The 20161-nt window shown below is 34.1% G+C and overlaps 1 protein-coding gene across 2 annotated transcripts in view; it reads left to right on the forward strand.

The window, feature by feature from the left end:
• The window catches only part of CTNNA3 (catenin alpha 3), a 1564769-nt gene that overhangs the window by 1046027 nt on the left and 498581 nt on the right, over window positions 1-20161 (forward strand). The window lies entirely within an intron of this gene.

The following is a 20161-nucleotide window of genomic DNA, read 5'->3' on the forward strand; positions in this document are numbered from 1 at the left end:
GATGTCTTGTACCAAGACTTTCATGGGTGGTCTTTCTGGAAGCAGAGTGCTGTTATGTAGTAGGAGCAGTTAGGGTTGTCACCAGTGGCCTGTTCTGGGCCTGGGAGCCTCATGCCTTGTAAGTTCCACAGTTCAAACTTAGTGTGTCTGTAAAAGAAACTCCTATTCATGAGCAAAGCATACTAGAAAAGAATAGCTGGAAGTCGGAGACTTTTCCTGACTTTTCAAGTAAATCAGCATTTTTCCTTTTCTCCTAAACTTGTATCTCTCCCACCAAAATTTTCTCTCCTTGGGAAAAAATAATAATGGGAAGCTTAATTGATTTGATGTACAATATGGTAATTCAACCAATACTATATGTATTTGATAGCGCTAACCCAAAGCAGAAAGAAATAAAACATCTAACTGCCTCATTCCCAGGCAGGCTTGAGATTCCATACGAAGCTCAGATTATTCTCATCACAGATTTTAATGGCATCCCACAGGACTGTGCAAATACTCTCTTGAAGCTGTACCCTCAGAAGCATAACTCAGGTTTAATTATACTGTTAGAACAGCAAAGAAATAAATACTTTTTAGTCTATTTTATTATCTTAAAAAGTAAGCCTTTCCTTAAGATGAATTTTATATTTTTTTTAATGAGAGATATTCCTGGAAGGGGAATCATATTTTTTATAAAATGCAAATTATCATGAATATTTAAAAGCATTTGTTAAAATTTTCCTAATGTGGGTCAGCTTAACCTTTTGAATTTACTTCTTTTATATCTATCTATCTATCTATCTATCTATCTATCTATCTAGCTATCTAGAATATATACAGAGGGTACCAAAAATATATACACATTTTAAGAATGGAAAAAACTGTATTAAAATTGTAATACTCAATATATGCTGGTAACAAAAGATGAATACAAGTCGCAGTAAGCACCTCTTATAATCTCAAAACTCAAATATGACTTCAGTATCACAAATTTTATATAGTTTTTTTGTTTTTATAAATGTGTATATGTTTTGGGCACTCTGTGTGTGTGTATACATAGTCTCATCCTAAAAAATAATTCCAGAAACTTTGCATATTTTCCTGATACACTGGTATATGAAAAAGAAATGTATGCTAATTAATTATTTAAAAGTTATTTTTATAGACTTGCAAACTTTGAAATAACATGTGTGATATAAAATATTAATAGCCCTTGAGTTCACTATTAGGGAATAATTACAACTGATACTGATTTTTTCCATTCAGCATTATTTTACATATATATTTATATTTTCAATATAATATATGTATATATATATACACACACACATATATATGTATATATATATATACACACACATATATAATATCTGCTTTTTTACACAAAACATTTGCTGCATATTTCAGCATCATTGCATGTGCTTCATAAACTCATTCATTTCTCTGTTCTACTTTCATTAGCATTTAGGCAAACAGTAAATTTAATTATAAACAATGCTGTGTTAAGCATATTTTTGTCTATTTGGTGTCTCCTTAGTATAGACTTTGCAATGAAGATTCAGTCAATATCCTATATTAGATCAGCATCTTGTAATTTAATTGTTAAAAGCTAGGTTCTGTTTGGTGGCTGCTTTTCATTACAAAACCAAAGAAAGTCTTCACACTAATCATTATAAAGGCAGTTTAATGTAGTAATATTGACATCACATAGGGAGAATACCTATAGACAACAAGTAGAACCATCACTGCCCAAGTCTTCTGTGATTAGAGCTGTGAAGTCCGCAGGATTCAGATAACTCATGAATCCTCACAGCAAGAGTTCATGGTTTTCTTTTCGGTGTTGGGTTAGAACACTAATCCCAGATGTCAAAAACCATCCTCATAGATGTGGGTGAAATTGTGGTTTAATGGCTCATAGAAGTGACCCATTCACTCTACCACTGAAAAATAACAGCACGTGACCGGCCATTGGAGATGTTCAGATAGGAAGGTGAGAGTCAGCTTGATGACTCAGGCTGAACAGCCCAGGTTTCTATTTACCAGCTAAGGGAGCTGCTCCTCATCAGAACGGGCCATTGACGACCTGCAGCCAGTACCTTCTGTTCCACTGGCTAAAATCAAGAGACAGTATTGTCGTGGTTGTTTTTTTCCCTTCCCCTCACTCCCACTGGGTCCTGTCTGATTATATTTTCATGTTATGGTACATGGTCCAGCAATCACTATGAAGACTTCAGAGAAACTGTACACACATCTTTACTTAAGTCATGGTGAAAGACAAAGAGGAAGTGTGTGTCCAAAAATGATTGCATATGCTCCCCCAAGGTGATCCATTATTGCTCTATTGGTAATTATGTTTGAATTACTGCCTGTACTTCATGACTAAAGAGTAGTTTGGGCATATTAACTGGAATTTATCACATCATTTCATGTACTAGCAATACTAACAACCCAGTTCACTGAAGAAGCTTACATTTGGTAGACTGCTGGATTGTTGTTTAAATATTATAAATGTTAATAGATCCTTAGAAAATCAATCAGATCTGAAAATGTTTACTGTACCTATAAGGTGGAAATAGAGTAATAATCATTAATAATGATTAAGGTAATTAATAATTAATCACAATCTTACTGATAAATAGCATGAAAGATTTTCATTTTAGACTTGCACAATGATAGAATGGTTCCTAAATTTATCAGATGCATTAGCTATGTGTCCTCAAAACTTTGAATGACAAAATATAGTTTTCACAGGAATTGCTTAAAATCATCTCATAAGTATTAATATATATACATAGTTAATAAATCATATTATGTGCAATAATCAGAATATTGACAAAGGCTTTTAAACAAAAAAACAGAATCAAAATGAGTCTCATAATTTCATTTCTATTTGGTGATTTGTAGGCATTTTCTCAATTCTAAGCACATGCACTTAATAAGTGTAATTTGGAAGAACAAAAATTAATATGTTGAATTTTGTGAGACAATTTATATACTGATAAAGGATTATGGAGAAAGTTTCTCCTTGCCACATAAGACACCCCCACTTACCAATGAGTCTAAGACATACACCTGGCCTGAGCATTTTGAGAGAGAACAAAGGTTGCAGCAAGGGCAGAAGGGATTTCAGGCAGATGAGAGCAGATTGTCCTCAACTACGTAATCTTCAGAGTCCTCCTCTGGACCTAGAAAGGAGCATTACTCCTGGTACTTACATGCAGAAAAGTAGATACAGATACAAGATTTGAAAATAGAAAGTCATATGTTTGATCTTATAAAAGCATCCTGGGAATTTTAATAAACTAGTAATGACTTTTTCTTACAGAATGGCCCCAGGGCCTGTGCTGTATATCGCAATCCAGCTAAGTACTGGATTAGTACTTAGTTACTAATTAGTTCAACCTCCTCATGGTTGAACTCACAGAAGCAGAGAGTAGAACAGTGGTTACCAAGGGCTATGGCAGGTAGGTGTGTGTGGAGGGATCAGGGAGATGATGGTCAAAGAGTCAAAGGATATAAAACTTCAGTTAAACAGAAGAAATAAGTTCAAGAGATCTTACAACATGGTGAATAGAGTTAATAACAATATATGTATACTTCAAAATCTCTGACAGAACAGATTTTAAGTGTCCTCACTACAAAAAAGGTAATTTATCAGGTAATGGATACCTTCTTCAGTTTGATAGCCATTCCAAATGAATGCATGTTTCAAGATATGTTGCATATCATAAATGCATACAACTGTTGTTTGTCAATTAAAGAGAAATAATTTTAAACAAAATAAAAAGTGCCCCTCATTCTCACTAAAATTTCACCACTGAAGTAATTCCTATAGATTAGGTGTAAAGATATCAATAGTAAATTTTTTCTCTAGAGGCTATGAGGAGCATTGAAAAATAAGTCTATGGAGGAAGTTAAGTGTGCTTAAAGATTGATAATTCTTCCATTTCCTACCAGATCTCTGACCTTTCAGAAATAAGTTAACCTCTCTGACTCTGTAAATGCCTTTTTTCAAAATGTTCATTATTGTATTATTTAGTTATGCATATATTCATTTACTTAATACATATTTAATGAGCACCGACTAGATAATAGGACTGTTTAAATCTCTGGAAATAAAATAGTCAATAGAATAAATAAAAAAATCCCTTAAGTCTTGAATCTCACATTCTTATATTATTTAGAAGAATTAAATAAAAAGATATATTTAAAATGCTTTGAATAGTTCTAGAACATACTAAATGGCCTAGTAAAAGATGTCCATTATTACTAACATCATTGGCATTCCACTGTTAGCCATAAGAAAGATAAATCGCTTTAGGGAGCACCTTTGGTAAACCCAAATTAACTGAAGAGTTGTCTTGAGAGCTGTGGTGCATAGCTGTCAGACATTTAAAAAGAAAAAAATATGATAATACAAATTATTAGAAAAGATATACTAAAAAAGAATTCTTATATGTACCTTGCTTCAGGAAGTGTAAATTGTTATAATCTCTGTGAAGGACAAAGTGACAATATGTGGTACATGGGTTATTTTATGACAAATCCTTTCCTGGGTAAATTGAAGAAACTTGTGTATATATTCATAAAGGAGACTTAGTACAAGTATGATTATTATGGAATTTCTTCCATAAACAGGGGAATGAATAAATAGCGAACATAGTAGTTAACACAAATAAATTCGTTGCACAAGTTAAAAAGACATATTTTTGATAAGTAACATTCAGTGGGTGAATAAGTTTTAGAGCAATATGGACGTGGGATACCATAAAGGTCACATATACCAATATGTGAATGATTAACTCTGGAAAGGGAGGGTGTTAGATGAGACTGGAAGTGTATATATGAAACTGCAATTTTATCAGCAATATTTTATTCTTTAAAGATTATATCAAAACAAAATCTGATTAAAATAGTGGTTATAGTTATTGAGATTGGCAGATTATTTTCTCTGTTTTACCATATTATGAGCCCTACTTTTCTTAAACATGTGTCAGAAAAAAGTTATAGTGAATAGAAGTACCTGTCAATGTGCAAAGGCAGGTAACATAGGTGATTACGTCCGTGGGATAGCACGGAGATCACCCCAAGGCAACCCATGTGAGCACCTGAAACTCACCTGAGAATTGTGATCATCCAGTGTTCTTATACTTGACTGGGAAGCTCAGTAATATTGTTTAAGGAAATGCTTTGTGAAGGTGAAAAATACCTAAACCTTTATCACTTAGGGTCAGAGTGTCTCATGGAACATATTTGGTGCCATTTTTCATTCTTGTTTTGTGAGTGGCAGAAAAGGATAGCTAGATTTTCAGGTTACTGGCTTCATATACCGAGGGTGGAGGGTTCGAACTTGGCCCCAGCCAAACTGCAATAAAACTATAGCCAGCCAGGCATTATGGTGGGTGCCTGTAGTCCCAGGTACTCAGAGGCTGAAGCAAGAGAATCACCTAAACCCAAGAGCTGGAGGTTGCTGTGAGCTGTGACACTACAGCACTTTACCAAGGGTGACAAACTAAAACTCTGTCTCTAAAAAAAAAGGATAGCTAGATTTTTTAAAATATTTTTATTCTGAGATATCTCAAGCATCCATATGATTAGAGTATAAAGAATAATAAACAGATTCAAGATGGATAAAGGACTTAAATTTAAGGCATGAAACAATAAAGGTCCTCAAAGAAAGCATAGGAAAAACACTGAAAGATATTGGCCTCGGGAAAGATTGCATGAAGAAGACTGCCATGGCAATTGCAACAATAAAAATAAACAAATGGGACTTAATTAAACAGAAAAGGTTTTGTACAGCTAAGGAGACACCAACCAAAGCAAACTGTACAATGGGAAAGATATTTGCATATTTTGAATCAGACAAAAGCTTGATGACTAGGATCTATAGAGAACTCAAATTAATCCTCATAAAAAAAGCCAACAATCCCATATATCAATGGGCAAGAGACATGAATAGAACCTTCTCTAAAGAAGACAGACGAATGACTAACAAACATATGAAAAATGCTCATCATCCCTAATTATTTGAGAAATGCAAATCAAAACCACCTTGAGATACCATCTAACCCCAGCAAGAATGGCCCACATCACAAAATTTTAAAACTGCAGATGCTGGCATGGATATGGAGAGAAGGGAACACTTTTTTTACCCAGAAGGAAAAAAGTCCTTTTATCATAAGAACACTTGCACTAGACTGTTTATTTCAGCTCAATTTATAATCACCAAAATGTGGAAACAGCCTAAATGCTCACCAACCCAGGAATGGATTAAAAAGTTGTGGTACATGTACACTATGGAATACTATTCAGCCATTTAAAAATGAAGACTTTACAGCCTTTGTATTAACCTGGATGGAAGTGGAACACATTATTCTTAGTAAAGCATCACAAGAATGGAGAAGCATGAATCCTATGTACTCAATTTTGATATGAGGACAATTATGACAATTATGACATGGTGGAGTGGGGGAAGGTGAGAACAGAGAGAGAAAGAAGGAAGAAGGGGTGAGGGAAAGGAAGAGCAGAGAGAAAGAAGGAGGGAGTGAGATGGGGTCTTGGTGTGTGCCACACCTTTTGGGGGCAAGACACAATTGTAAGAGGGACTTTACCTAACAAATGCAATCAGTGTAACCTGGTTTCTTGTACCCTCAATGAATCCCCAACAATCAACAACAACAACAAAAAAATAAGCAAAAAAGAATAATAAACAATGAAATCTTACCATAAAGCTTTACTAATGTCATCCTTTCCTCTGTGTGTTATTACCTGTATAATGGAAGTCCCCTTGTATAACCTTTCTCAGGATTTTATAATTATTCCTTTATTAACAATTTGGATGAAAGCCCTTACCTCTCGATAAGCTAATATGCATGACAGACATATTTCTTCTATGGGAAATGTATGACCCTGAAATGATCAGAATCTCCATCAGGCGATAGAATAATCTCTCACTGAGTATATGAAAACACATAGCTAAAGCTGAAAAGTTTCCTCACATTAGCACGATAACAATATTTAAATGTTCTGTGCTCCCATTTTTAGCAATCTTGATAGTGAGTGACATGGGGGCATGCATGCCTTTGAACCAAGTGTCCAATGGACATTTTGGTATTGACAAATTAATCATTTGCTGTGTCAGTCCACATACTTATTGAGCAGTTAGTATTCACTGTAGAAATCAAGTGGCGACTAAACTCGACTGAATTTATTCATAAGGGAAATGAGCCGTCACATGGCAATTGCAGTGTGGTGAAATACTCTGATCAATATGAGGATACAAATGATTAGATTAGATTGTTTGCATCTGTTATGTAAGGGCCAGTTGTAGTTGAGCCCTTCACTCAGGAGGTGGGCCTCATACCCGTAAAGATTTAAATTTAAGACAAGAAATGATAAAATAGGTTTTGTTTAGAAAGATACCCAGGCTATCTTTCTATCCAAAAAATAATTGCGCGAGAGCCAGTCTTTGGCACCTAATCATTTTTCACTTGAATTTGTGATCATTATTTCATATATTGACATTTGGTTGCTCATTACAAGGACTTACATGACAATTCAAATAAGATGCAAAACATGATTCATGTTCGCCACGAGAATTCTCATTCATCTCTACAATAATTACAGATATATAGTAGTCAAATTACATTCTGATTCTCCATCATTTTTCAAAATGTATAATTAGCAGAAATTAACAAGTTAATACTTTACATTCTTTTCTTACTAATTTTGCAAATGCTTGTTTTCTTTCCAATTTTATTTTTTAATATTTTATATATTTATTTTTTTCATTTTTTTAAGTCATACACCTAGATCACGAATATACTTATGCATTTGTGGGGTACAGTGTGTTGATTTTTTATGCAGTTTGTAGTGCTTACCTCAAACTAATCAACATAGCCTTCACCTCATTTACTTAATTATTGTGTTAAGACATTTATGTTCTATTGATAGATTTGACTTGTACCCTTGCAATATGTTCCATAGGTGTGGTCCCACAGTTTACCCTCCCTCTGTCAAACCTTCCCCCTCCCCACCCATCCCCCTCCTTTCTCTCCTTTATCCTGGGCTATAGTTGTGATCTATCTTTCATAAGAAAGTGTGAGTAATATTTTCTTTTAGGGAATCAGTTGCTTGAGATTTCAGGATTTCATAATGCAAGTATAGTAACTGCTACATGATAATTGTAGAATATGACTTTATTTATTTTTTATTAAATCATAAACACATAGATCATGTATACATTAATGTATGTAGTCATAGAAGAAGCTCAAGTGCCCATCGACCCATGAATGGATTAGTAAATTGTGGTGTATGTATACCATGGAATATTATGCAGCCTTAAAAAAGATGGAGACTTGACCTCTTTTATATTACTTTCATATGAAGAATAGATCACAACTATGGCCCAAGATGAAGGAGAGAGGAAGTCAGATTGAGAGAGGATAAATGGTCGAATGTGACTTTTAAAATTCCATACTATCCAAAATATAACACTTAATTGTGATATGTTCATTTCAAATATTCAGTGACATCCAGACATACACCACACACACACACTCCTATAACCTTTTTAATTTAATCAATTTGAGGGACTTTCAGATATATATGAAGGTCAATTTAGGGGTACAGTTCTAGTACTAGATCTAGAAAATGGTCATGGGAGGGATGAAAAATAAGTGTTTTCTATGTATCTAAATAACTTGATATAGCAACATTAAATTCCTAAGCCATCCATTAATATCTTCTTGCAAACTGGCATTCCCCATCTTGATGATTTTTGTGCTTTATGTTTCCAGATCTAGATTACATAAAAATAATCTTCACATAACTCCATGGAAATTTCATGGAGGCAGAGATATTTAGCCTTGTGACTTGACCGTTTTTTTCGTAAACTATGTTATAAAATCTAGTATTAAAAATTCTCTAAGATGTTTTGACCATTTTATTTTAAGGTAATATTATATTCAAAGTATAAAAAACTACTATGGAACAATTATAAGATCTAAAATGGTAAGTCAATTATAATTTTATTAACTTCTATCATATTTAGCGCAAAAATGCAATGGCTGTATTAAAAGCACTTTTTAAAATCATGATATACATTTATACTATCACTATTTAAATGGATTCTTAATTTTCTTACATCAGTATTTTTATGGTTCTCTTAGCTGTTTCACAGTGTGTGTCAGTTTGGTTTTCTGCTTTGGTGCATGGCTTTGTAAATCTGTTTTTCTTAAGAAGTGCGACTACTGATGTGTGAAACCATTTATCCCAAGACCTTCAGGAGTTCCATAGATATTTCCTCATTTATTCTTTCACCTAAAATGAATCTGCCTAGTATAATCACATTTAATATAACCTGTCACAGGGAATTTCTTAATTGCTCAAATTCTTGAAGACATCAAAGATGCTACTTTTCATCATCCTCTGGACCAGCCAACCTATTGTCCCCTATTAAAAGTTGCTTTTCCCTGTAGTCTCAGCAGCTAGGGAGGCTAAGGTGGGAAGATTGCTTGAGCCCAGTTAGAGACTCACCTAGGCAACAAAGCAAGACTCTATCTCAAAAACAAATTGTTTTCTTTCAAATTAGTTTCTGTTTCTTTCTTAATGTCAGAATATGGAGGTCATAATGTTGACACCATGATTCTAAGTTTTTCTATCTGGAACCTTTCTGTATTAGAAAGAAAGATATACCTAACTCTTAAGCCTAGTTTTCCATTTATAACTTATTCAGTTGTTAAATCAAATATGTAACCAAAGTTCAAGTCCCTTCCTCCATAAACATTTGGCTGTCCATGCACATGCAGGTGGATAATTTTGCATGATTATGATAAGGCAAAATAAAAACACTTTTGACCTAGACTGCCTGTGGTTTGGGTGGTAAAATGGGACTCTTTTCTCTCCCACTAGAAGTTAGTGAGATTCTGAAGGAAAATTTACAGGTAGGGGGGTGGGGGACACTCCAAACATCAGATTAGTAAAAAGTAAGGTCAAAGAAAAACAACCAACCATCTTGGATTTGTACAGATACATTGCAGTGCTTTAGACAGAAGCATATGGTATACTGCAGATACTTAATAAGCATTTGTTTAGTTAAATGTGTTTTACTTAAACTTTCATTTGATTTCTACAGCACTAACCTCCAAAGTGATCAAGGGCAGAATTTACCTTTTATATTTCAGAGCCACCCAATGCAGGCTTTAGAGCAGAGCCAGAATGAATATGCAGCACAACTATTCTAGGCAGACTGAAAAATTAAGCAGAGCTATGCAAAGCAGGATTTTTTTTTTTTTTCCTGTTGGTATAGTACTGTTTCCAAATCAAGGTTTCTACTAGCTGTATAATTGCACAGAATAATCACTCAGCACCTTTCACCAATGTAAAAAGATGAAGCTCATTTCCCACAGTGCTAAAGGTTTGTGTGCCAAGATCTTTATTTCCTAATGTAAAATCTGATGTCTTTTAAATTTGATTTTGTAATTCACTGAACTTAATTTTTTTTCTGCTTAATTAGGTGCTAACAAGTGATGTAAAATGGGAGATTTATATCTATTTCAAACATTTTATGAGATAAACCTCAATGATTGCCATGACAGTAAAGGAGAAAATGTAAATGCACCTTTGGAAAAACATGTGTGAATAAAAGGAAAATCCCGTACATTTGCCACACTTTTAACCCTACCCGAGCAGCACTGAATTGTCATAAGTTTTAAGTATTAAGTAAAAATTCAGTTTACCCACCAGCGATACATATGCAAAAAAAGTCATAAGGAAGCATGTTTGTTATATAAAATTTCAGCATATTTCTCTTCTAAAAATATTACAGTGGTATTTTGTGTAAGTTCCTTACTGGTATCTTGCGATTTTTAAAAAATTTTTTTATTTTTATTGGTTTTTTAATTAAATTATGGCTGTGTACATTAATGCAATCATGGGGTACAGTACGATGTTCTCATATACAATTTGAAATACTCTCATCAAACTGGTTAATGTAGCCTTCATGTCATTTTCTTAGTTATTGAGTTAAGACATTCAGACTCTGCTTTTAGAAAGATTCACTTGTAAGATAAACCCTAGAGGTGACCCCACCAATCACCCTCCCTCCCCCTCCCCATATTCTAAGGCTATAATTAAGTTATAGCTTTCCTATGAAAGCTATAAATTAGTTTCAAAATAGGGCTGTGTACATTGGATACTTTTTCTTCCATTTTATTTTTATTTTTGAGATAGGGTCTCACTCTGTCCCCTAGGCTAGCACATGGTAGAGACCTAATAACTTACTTCAGCCTTGAACTTCTGGGCTTAATCAACCTCCTATCTTAGCCTCCCAAATGGCTAGGACTACAGCTGTGCACCACAGTGCCTGGATAGTTTTTTAAAAATTTATTTTGTAGAGATGGAAGTCTCACTTTATTGCCCAGGCTGGTCTTAAACTTCTGGCTTGAAGCAATTCCCACCTCCTGGTGTTCCAAAGTGCTGGGGTCACAGATGTGATCCATCATGCCTTCTCATTTAAATAAAAGTAATCAAAATTGAGGATTTTGTTCATGTCATACTTATCACACAAGACTAATAACAAAGTGTTGGACAGCAACACGTAGGTTCCACTTACTAGTAATCAGCTATCACATTTCTACTCTGGTTTTGTTTTTTTTTTTTTTGACACAGATAGTGACACTTTATTACAGGAAAGAATTTTAAAAACTATGGTATCACACAAATTTGGGAACTGACCCTCAAAAACGAGCTATCAGCATAGTTTTCTAATATATAGATTTCCTACAAGGATAACCCAATTGCTATTGGACTTTTATTGTACATGTCTTCTTCTGGTTTGTAATTGGTACTATTTTAACTTTCTCCCTATTCTATTTTTATTAAAAAAAAAATGTCCACAACTGCAAATGGTATATTCAAAGATGGTTATTGGCCTGCAATTTATTTTATGTTGAAAACTGAAGAAAACATGATTTTCTATTGCTGCTTTACTATCAAAGTCAAATGGCATTTGTTATCTTAAGTATATAATAAGCCATGGCAATCAGAGTACAGTTAGATTATAGTTCAAAAGAAATTATTCCTATACTGTGCTGCTTCTAATCATTTGTTTCCTATTCTTTTCACCATATGTACTCAATCTGCTGAGAACTTATCCTTAGAAAACCACTTATTCCTTTAAATCTTCCTTAATTGTCTAGCCCTTTTCTATGCTCCCTCATGACTTTGAATTTTTACTATAACTTTGATCACTTTCTCCCATCTATTATAGTTATTTTTATATATTCTCTTTGCTATTATTTTGAAAGTCCTGGAGAGCATGGAATACTTTATTGTATGCTGCATTGCGTCCTCTCTCTGTAAATTAACAGTTCAGCGTTGCTTCACTGAAGCAGAAGAACACTAAGACAAATCCTTTTTTGATCCTTAACACTAACGAAATAAATAGCAACCAAGCTTTAAGAATCCAGGTTTCCTTTCTAACCTCGTTTCTTCATTGTCTTTCAAAACCGATTTTTGACAATCGAAGACCTCTGAAATTCTGGCAGAATCTTCTGTTCACTCAATGCCTTACTTAATTTAATTGTCATATAGTTCATATGATAATTATATTTTCTTCTGAATTACCATAGTAATGAGATAATGATTATGGCATTTAATCAGACTGTAAATCACTTTATTATGACATCTTTAAAATATAACTTTATTAGAATACTGTTTTATTTTGAACATTCTATAGTTAGGTCATTCTTTTATGGCATCTCCTAACCCAGTAGATTCCTCCAAGAAATTTTGAAAAATCGAGGTTCATATTTTGGTATTAGTATAATTTTCAGGGTAGGTATGTTGATACTAAAGCCTTAAGGCTTTAGTAAAAAATTTTCATTAGGAAATACATCACACATGACATATATTGCTTAGCAGAGTGTCCAGTTACCAAAGGAGAATGTGAAAATGATATAGAAAATAAGATTTTAAAAAATCAAATTATTTCTTTTTATCTACCACTCTATGCTGTATTGTTGTTGGGAAATTTTCTTAGCTTGCTGTCATTACTGCCTGGTGGAAATAGTTGCTATAAATGAGCGAAACAAATTACTTCCAGTATATTTTTTCTTTATTCCTCAATGAAGCTTAGTGAAATTTCCCAATTATAGGCACTTTCATACCTTGATCATGATTCGTGAGATGTTAGGAATCACAACTCTGAAATAGATTACTTCAGATGCTAATGAAATATACAAACAATATATTTGTCCCTCAGTAATATTTTCTTTAATGTCTCTTTGGTCACACCACATACAAGTCTCTATCATGATATGGCTCTTTCTGTATTTAGCTGTTTGAAATACATTCTAATATCTACTTTCTTTTTATGTATTCATTTTATTTTTTCTAATAAAATTTGGGTTATTTTCCATTCTTATAAAAAGTTATCCTGGAATATGGTTGCTAAGGTGAGGGGATAAAGGACTCAGAGAGTATGGGCTGACCAAGGAATAATTTTATCTTCCTAACTAATATTGGTTTATATATATGTCATGCTACCCTAGTCAACATGTTAAAATTCTCATAAATAGACACATTTACCTGGAAACTGATGGGGCATAGAATGGCAAATATTGGCTACAGATTGGTGGTTTGGTGGTACAGCATAGAGTGTTGAATGCTTTTGTCATTCAACACACAATGAGAGCTACATCTAGTTTTTCATCATGCAAAGAAAATTACTGTTTACCACCTGTGATTTTTTCTCTCACCAGCTATGTGGTCTTGAGCAAATTGCTTACTATCCTTTGATTTCTTGTTCTGTAAAATGAGAGTAATGAATCCTACCTGATAGCATACTTATATTGAAGATATATATAATTATGTCTTCAAATGATCTTTGAAATGTAATACACAATGGTATAAAAACTCATAACACTGACTGTGATATAGAGTCCTCCTAGGAATATTGCTTGACTCTGAATCAAAGTTACTTAAAAATGAATCTTAAGGGTGGCGCCTGTGGCTTAGTGAGTAGAGCACTGGCCAGATATACTGAGGGTGGCAGGTTCAAAACTGGCCCCAGCCAAACTGCAACAACAAATAGCCAGGTGTTGTGGCAGTCACCTATAGTCCCAGCTACTCAGGAAGCTGTGGCAAGAGAATCACTTAAGCCCAAGAGTTGGAAGTTGGTGTGAGCTGTTATGCCATAGTATTCTACCGAGAATGACAAAGTGAAACTCTGTCTCTTAAAAAAAAAAAAAATCTTAAGCCTTCTTCCTCAATTGTATAGAAGGGAGTTATTAGATTTCCTGTGCCCTGATCTTCTAATCTCACTTTTTTTTCTGTTTATTTTATTATTTATTCATTCATTTATTTATTTTTTGAGACACAGTCTCACTATTTCACCTTTGGCAGAGTGCCATGGCGTCACAGCTCCCAGCAACCTCAAACTCTTGGGCTTAAGCAATTCTCTTGCTTCAGCCTCCCAAGTAGCTGGGACTACAGGTGCCCGCCACAACACCCAGCTATTTGTTGTTGCAGTTGTTGTTTAGCTGGCCCAGTCCAGGTTAGAGCCTGCCACCTTCAGTGTATGTGGCTGGCACCGTAACCACTATGCTATGGGCGCCAAGACTAACCTTCTAATCTCGCAACAATTTCAATGTGTAATAGGACAGTTTCTCTTCTTTGGTCTCCTACTCCTTTGCTGTCACCAGTGTGAAGAGTTTGGGAAGATATGTTACCGCCGGTGGCCTATTACAGTGTCACTCTTCTTTGTTGATGTAAATGTAAATGTTAGACGTAAGCTTGTGACTATTTTGAGGAGAAATAGAAGAATGATGAACTTTTATAAGGGAGAGTTATGACATTGGAAATTTTAGTATGCTTTCCACTGTCTCTGTAAGACTATGGAATCAACAGTGTCTAATACCCTAGAAGGCCCCTGGGCAGTATCAGCTGTGTACTACTTTTTAATGTTCATTGGTTTATTGGAATTAGTTTACTTGTCATTGTTTTAAATGCTGGATTTAATAGTTAGAGATTTTATTGAGTGAAGAATTATGTCTCCAGGTATCTGTGAAAAGAAGTGTTGCATTAATCGTAGTGTAGCTAATTTGTAGCCAAAATTCAAGAAAAAGTGTAAAACTACAGGTAGATTTGAAAGTTCATGAAGGAATTAAGTGACAAGAGAGATGTAAATTAACTACTTCCTTAAACTTTTGAATGTATTCATTGGGGAGAGCAGATGGATACAGATTCCAGTGATTTTTAAAGCTCTTATGGATTTAGAAGGCTATTCCAAGCTTCGGTAATCATGGCACTGGCTTTGTCGCAAACCATCCATCTCTTTGGTCTGTCCCTCACTGTGGTTTTGCAAAAGAAATGCAGCTGACATTATAAAGCTATTTTATATAATGCAGCACACTGAATTATTATTCATTGAAGAAGAAAACATGCTTTGGTTAGAACATTAGTTTCCCGTTTTATAATTATGTCACCCTTGATCTTTTAATTGTTCCAGATGAACAGTTTGTCTCCTTGCCTCCTTCCTGTCTCCTTATTCTTTGTAAATTTGATCTAGCAATTAGTAATAGTCTCACTACATTTCCCTAGATATGATCTGTGCTTTTCAATTCAATTTGGTACGTTCACAGTAGTTTTCAGTTTTTTTTTTTCCAATACAATTCATAAAACTCCCTTTTCATGTCAAAGAAGAACAAGAAAGGGATAAGCCCCAACTGCTGAGGCCAGATGGTGAGAAATCAAATGACAGAGAAAAAAAATCAGAGAACCATTCAACTCCTATTTTGCTTTTGCCTTCTATCAAGGAGAATTTCTTCAAACTAGATGGGGCATAACAGCTATGGTTAAGGGATTTGAAGCCCAACTGGTGGTATACTAAAAGGACCTGGCTACTAAAAGTACCTGGCTGCTTCCAATGACTTCAAGCCTCTAGGCAAGTCACATCCCAGAATTTTGAGAGAACCGGCAGATGTTGAGGTAGAGCTACTTTCAGTAAGTTTTTTAGAAACATGGGGAATAACAACAGTGCTGGAGAACTGATGGGAAAAATTATCTTCTAGTCTGTAAACAATGGAGAAAATATAAGTGGTTGCTGTCATCTATAGTTAAACTTTCTGAAACTTCTAGAATAGAAATTTAAATTATCTATGAGCATGTGCGATACAGAGGATGCTGAAGTCCCTGGAAATCTGGCTTCTGCATTAAGGATATTTTCTTCTCTGGGTTTCCAGTTTAAGAGATACAAGGAATTGTGCTACAAGAATGGTGTGTAGAAATTTACGGTATGTTTAGTATAGTCACGATTTCCTTGGGAGAAACACTGAGAGGGGGGAAATGGGATTTTGTAACAAATCAAGTTGTGCTTGGGAAAAGGAGGCTTAGACACATGAAAGCTTAAAGGCCCAAGGTGTTGTAGTGAGGACAATAGGAACAGAGATAATCACAGCAATCCCTGGTGGATTGATTAGGGAACATTTAAAAAAAAATTGAAGTGGTCCTTGAGGGATGACGACCTCTCAAAAGACTAAAATGAGGATGAGGGAGAAGGATATTCAAAATAAGGAGAATGGTGTCATGGCCACGCCTGATATTTACTACACACCATCTTGCAATTATGTGTGTTCATGTCTTGTGTTAAGGGATAGCAAATTTAGGAATCTCTTTCCTATTGGATTCCCTCAGTTGCAAATTTGTCTTGTCTTTCATCATCTGTAACACCATGCATTACTCAGCTATTATCCTTACTGCTTTCAGTCCTTCAGCTAAAGGTGGGAATGTTCAGTTGTCTGAGGGTCCGAGAACTGCTCCTCTGGTGGCTAAGGATAGAAATAGAAATGGCTATCTGTAGCCCTCTGTATGTAGTTCACGTAGGTTGTCAATCTAATGAATGGGAGAACTTCTTCTAACCCATTTAATGACTGACTTGAAATAAAAGAAGATATACAAATGGCTAGTAACGGTCTCTAACATATTGAGATTTTCAGATCTTATTCTTTGAGGGTTTTTTTTTTTTTAAGTTAGTGTAATTCTTGGCAGTGGAAACCAAATTTCATTAGCCATATCTGGTTCATCCTTAAATACTTATAAGGGAGGGGGACAGGAATGTCATTTGTTACCTCAGGCCCACATTCTTTTCCCTTTCTGAGTGAGAGCTGCTGAGTGGTGACTGTTCCTATGGGTCCTCTAGACTTCCTCGATCAGCAAGCCAGTCTTTTCTCCCACCTCCCTTTAAGCCCCCTTCTTCCTGTCCCTTCTCTCCCCCCACCCAGGATACAGTCCAAATATAGTCCTGAAATCTGAAGAGAAAAATGAGGAGATATGTGGCAAAGCTCCTAGGTGAGGGCTCATCTACAACTTAGACTTTACCTAACAAATGCATACAATGTTACCTAATTGTTTGCACTCATGTATTAACCTTAAATAAAAATCCAAAATATTTTTTATTTTAAATGTTCTCTCACTGCTATCTGGTTTTAAACAATAAGGTTGCATTTGTAATGAAAATTGGCTTTCTTCCAGACACATATACATGCATATACATGTATACATAAAAAATATATGTGTATATATAGACTTAGTGAATTTCCCTTGAATTTTTTCTGTCTTCTAATATTTTGCTCTCATTTCTTTATTCCTTGTGCATGTTCTGAAAGCAGTCACTTTTAATCCATGAATATGTATGGAAATGTCAGTCTTTTTTCATGGATTAGTATCAGATTAAAGAGTTATGACACGCTTCAGAAATAATAATATATACTTAGAAAAACAATCATTTTGCCAACATATGAAAATTACATTATGTCATTGGAAGGATTGTGAAATCTTTGAGCCCAGAGGCCAAGCTTCTGTTTCATAATGACATACATGCAGTACCTACTTGTTGAAAGAATAAATGACTATTTGAGTAAGTAAATAAATAAATGAAATAGCACATGGAAAGTACTAGAAGAAATACACAGACACGTTTAATTAGAGAAGCTGCAAACATCAAAGTTACCATATAAATTTTACTCCTTTTCATAAATTTCCAAATACAAAACTTGTAATTTAAATAAGTTATAGTTACTACTAACTATACTTATAGCTATACTTATAACTGTACTTATAAATTATAAGTAAGCTATACTTATAACTTACTTTCTCTAGAACTACTTTGAAAATGATCAGAACTATTAGACCTATGGCTCGATAAGTCACTGAATAGGGAAGAAACAATTTCTTTAGTTTATTTGCTCAAGCAGGAGTAAATAGCTTTGGAAATGAAAACTGCCCCCAAACAGAGATCTATTTTCCATTTAGGATTGTTTCAAAATTGGCTCCAGTTTACCTCATAATTTCCAGATTGATACTAGATTTTAGTTCATTAGCTTTACTTGGTAATTTGCATAATCTTGTCTGATGAAAGTTCTGGAGTGTGCATGTGTGCACACACACACACTTTGTTGTTTAAATAAATTCTCGTCTTGTGTTGAAATTTTTCCTTTGATGATCTCTTGATGAGAATGTGCAAAAAGAACATTATATTGATATAGGTATTTTCTCGAGCACATAAAACTCAAGCCAGATTACAAATTCAACTAACATATTTTAAAAATAAACAATATGTGAAAATTTTACAGTTAAAATATACCTAAATAACATCATAATAGTCATGCCTTCCCTTGACTTTTACCCGTGTCTTAGCACAATATGGTACGGGCTCAGCAGAAGTGTTAAATTTTATTTAATTTCAAAGTACTTATAATATTCCATAATTAACTATGTTTGGAAAGAAAGTATAGTGATTTTTAAATGAAGTTCTGGGTAGAAATACTAAAAAAATCCAAAATAAATGAACTAATGTGCATTGTTATTTGGAATATTTAATTTTGCTAACATGCCAAAGTTCCCAAAATTTATGTTTTGATTTAAAGTATTCTAATTAATATTTCAACGTGTCTTTGCTTTGTGTGTTCAAAGTGATGTTTCTTTTAAAATTTAGAGTTTGAAGAAGAACAATAATTAAATATATGAAATTTGAAACATATTTTTTTAGTGAAGTATCAAGAATAGAAAAGCAAGTATCCAATATACTCAGTACTAATATGAAGCCAGTAGATGATCTAATACACACCCACATAAGAGAAAAACTCAATTCAATTCAAGCTGGGGGAGGAGGAAGCAAGGAGGGGAGAAGGGGAGGAAGGTAGGGAATTGGTGTGCTCCCACTTAATGGGCACACTGTGAGGGTAGATGGCACACTTTTTGGAGTTTGGGACACAACTCCAAGAGGGACTCTATCTAACAAATGCAAGTGTTATAACTTAGTTGTTTGCACCCTCATATTGTCTTGAAATTTTTAAAAAATGAATTAAATATACGTGCTGTACCAGATAGAATGAAATTTAGTATTTTACAAAGTACGGTATTGACTAAAGAATTGATATGGAATTAAATATAAATAGAGATAATGAAAGAGAATAAAACCAAGATACAGACTCAAGTATATAGAGAGAAGCTTGATAGATCACAGAGGTGGTTCTTGTGGGATATTGAGAAAGGGTAGGCTTCATAATAAGTGATTCTGGAGGTTTTAAAAAATGTACTTGGCTGCAAATCTCAAAAATTGCACACAACTCAAGTGTAAATGGTTTAAACATCTAAATAAGAAGGGGGAATCTACACAATATTAAAGAATAAAATGAATGAATATTTTTATGACCTTAGGTTAGAAAATAATTTCCTTGACTAGATATAAGAGTTATTACCTAGTAAAGGGACAAAATAATAAATTCAACTACATAGAATTGAAAAATTCTGTTTCTCAAGAGACACAGGGAGAGTAAAATGGCAGGTCAAAAAGTGGAAGATGCTATTAGTGCTTATAATCAACAAAGGATTGACTATCAAGGATGCTTTAAAAAATGCCTAGAGCCATACAAAACTAAACAAGATAACCCAAAAGAGAAATGAAGATTTAAAAAGAAGGAATCTGAATGTTAAATAAACCTTTGAAAATGTGCTTAATGTAACTGTCAAAGAACTAAAATGAAACCATAATAATGGGCCAATATACCCAACTGCATTGACCAAAATAATTCAAACATTAGCTCATATTGTTTAGAGTGCACAGTAGCAAGAATAATTGAACATTTTCATCATGAAATGGTTTGGGAAATCTAAA

Source organism: Otolemur garnettii, unplaced genomic scaffold (assembly GCF_000181295.1).
Source record: "Otolemur garnettii isolate 467f Iridium unplaced genomic scaffold, OtoGar3 scaffold00008, whole genome shotgun sequence".
Lineage (NCBI taxonomy): Eukaryota > Metazoa > Chordata > Mammalia > Primates > Galagidae > Otolemur > Otolemur garnettii.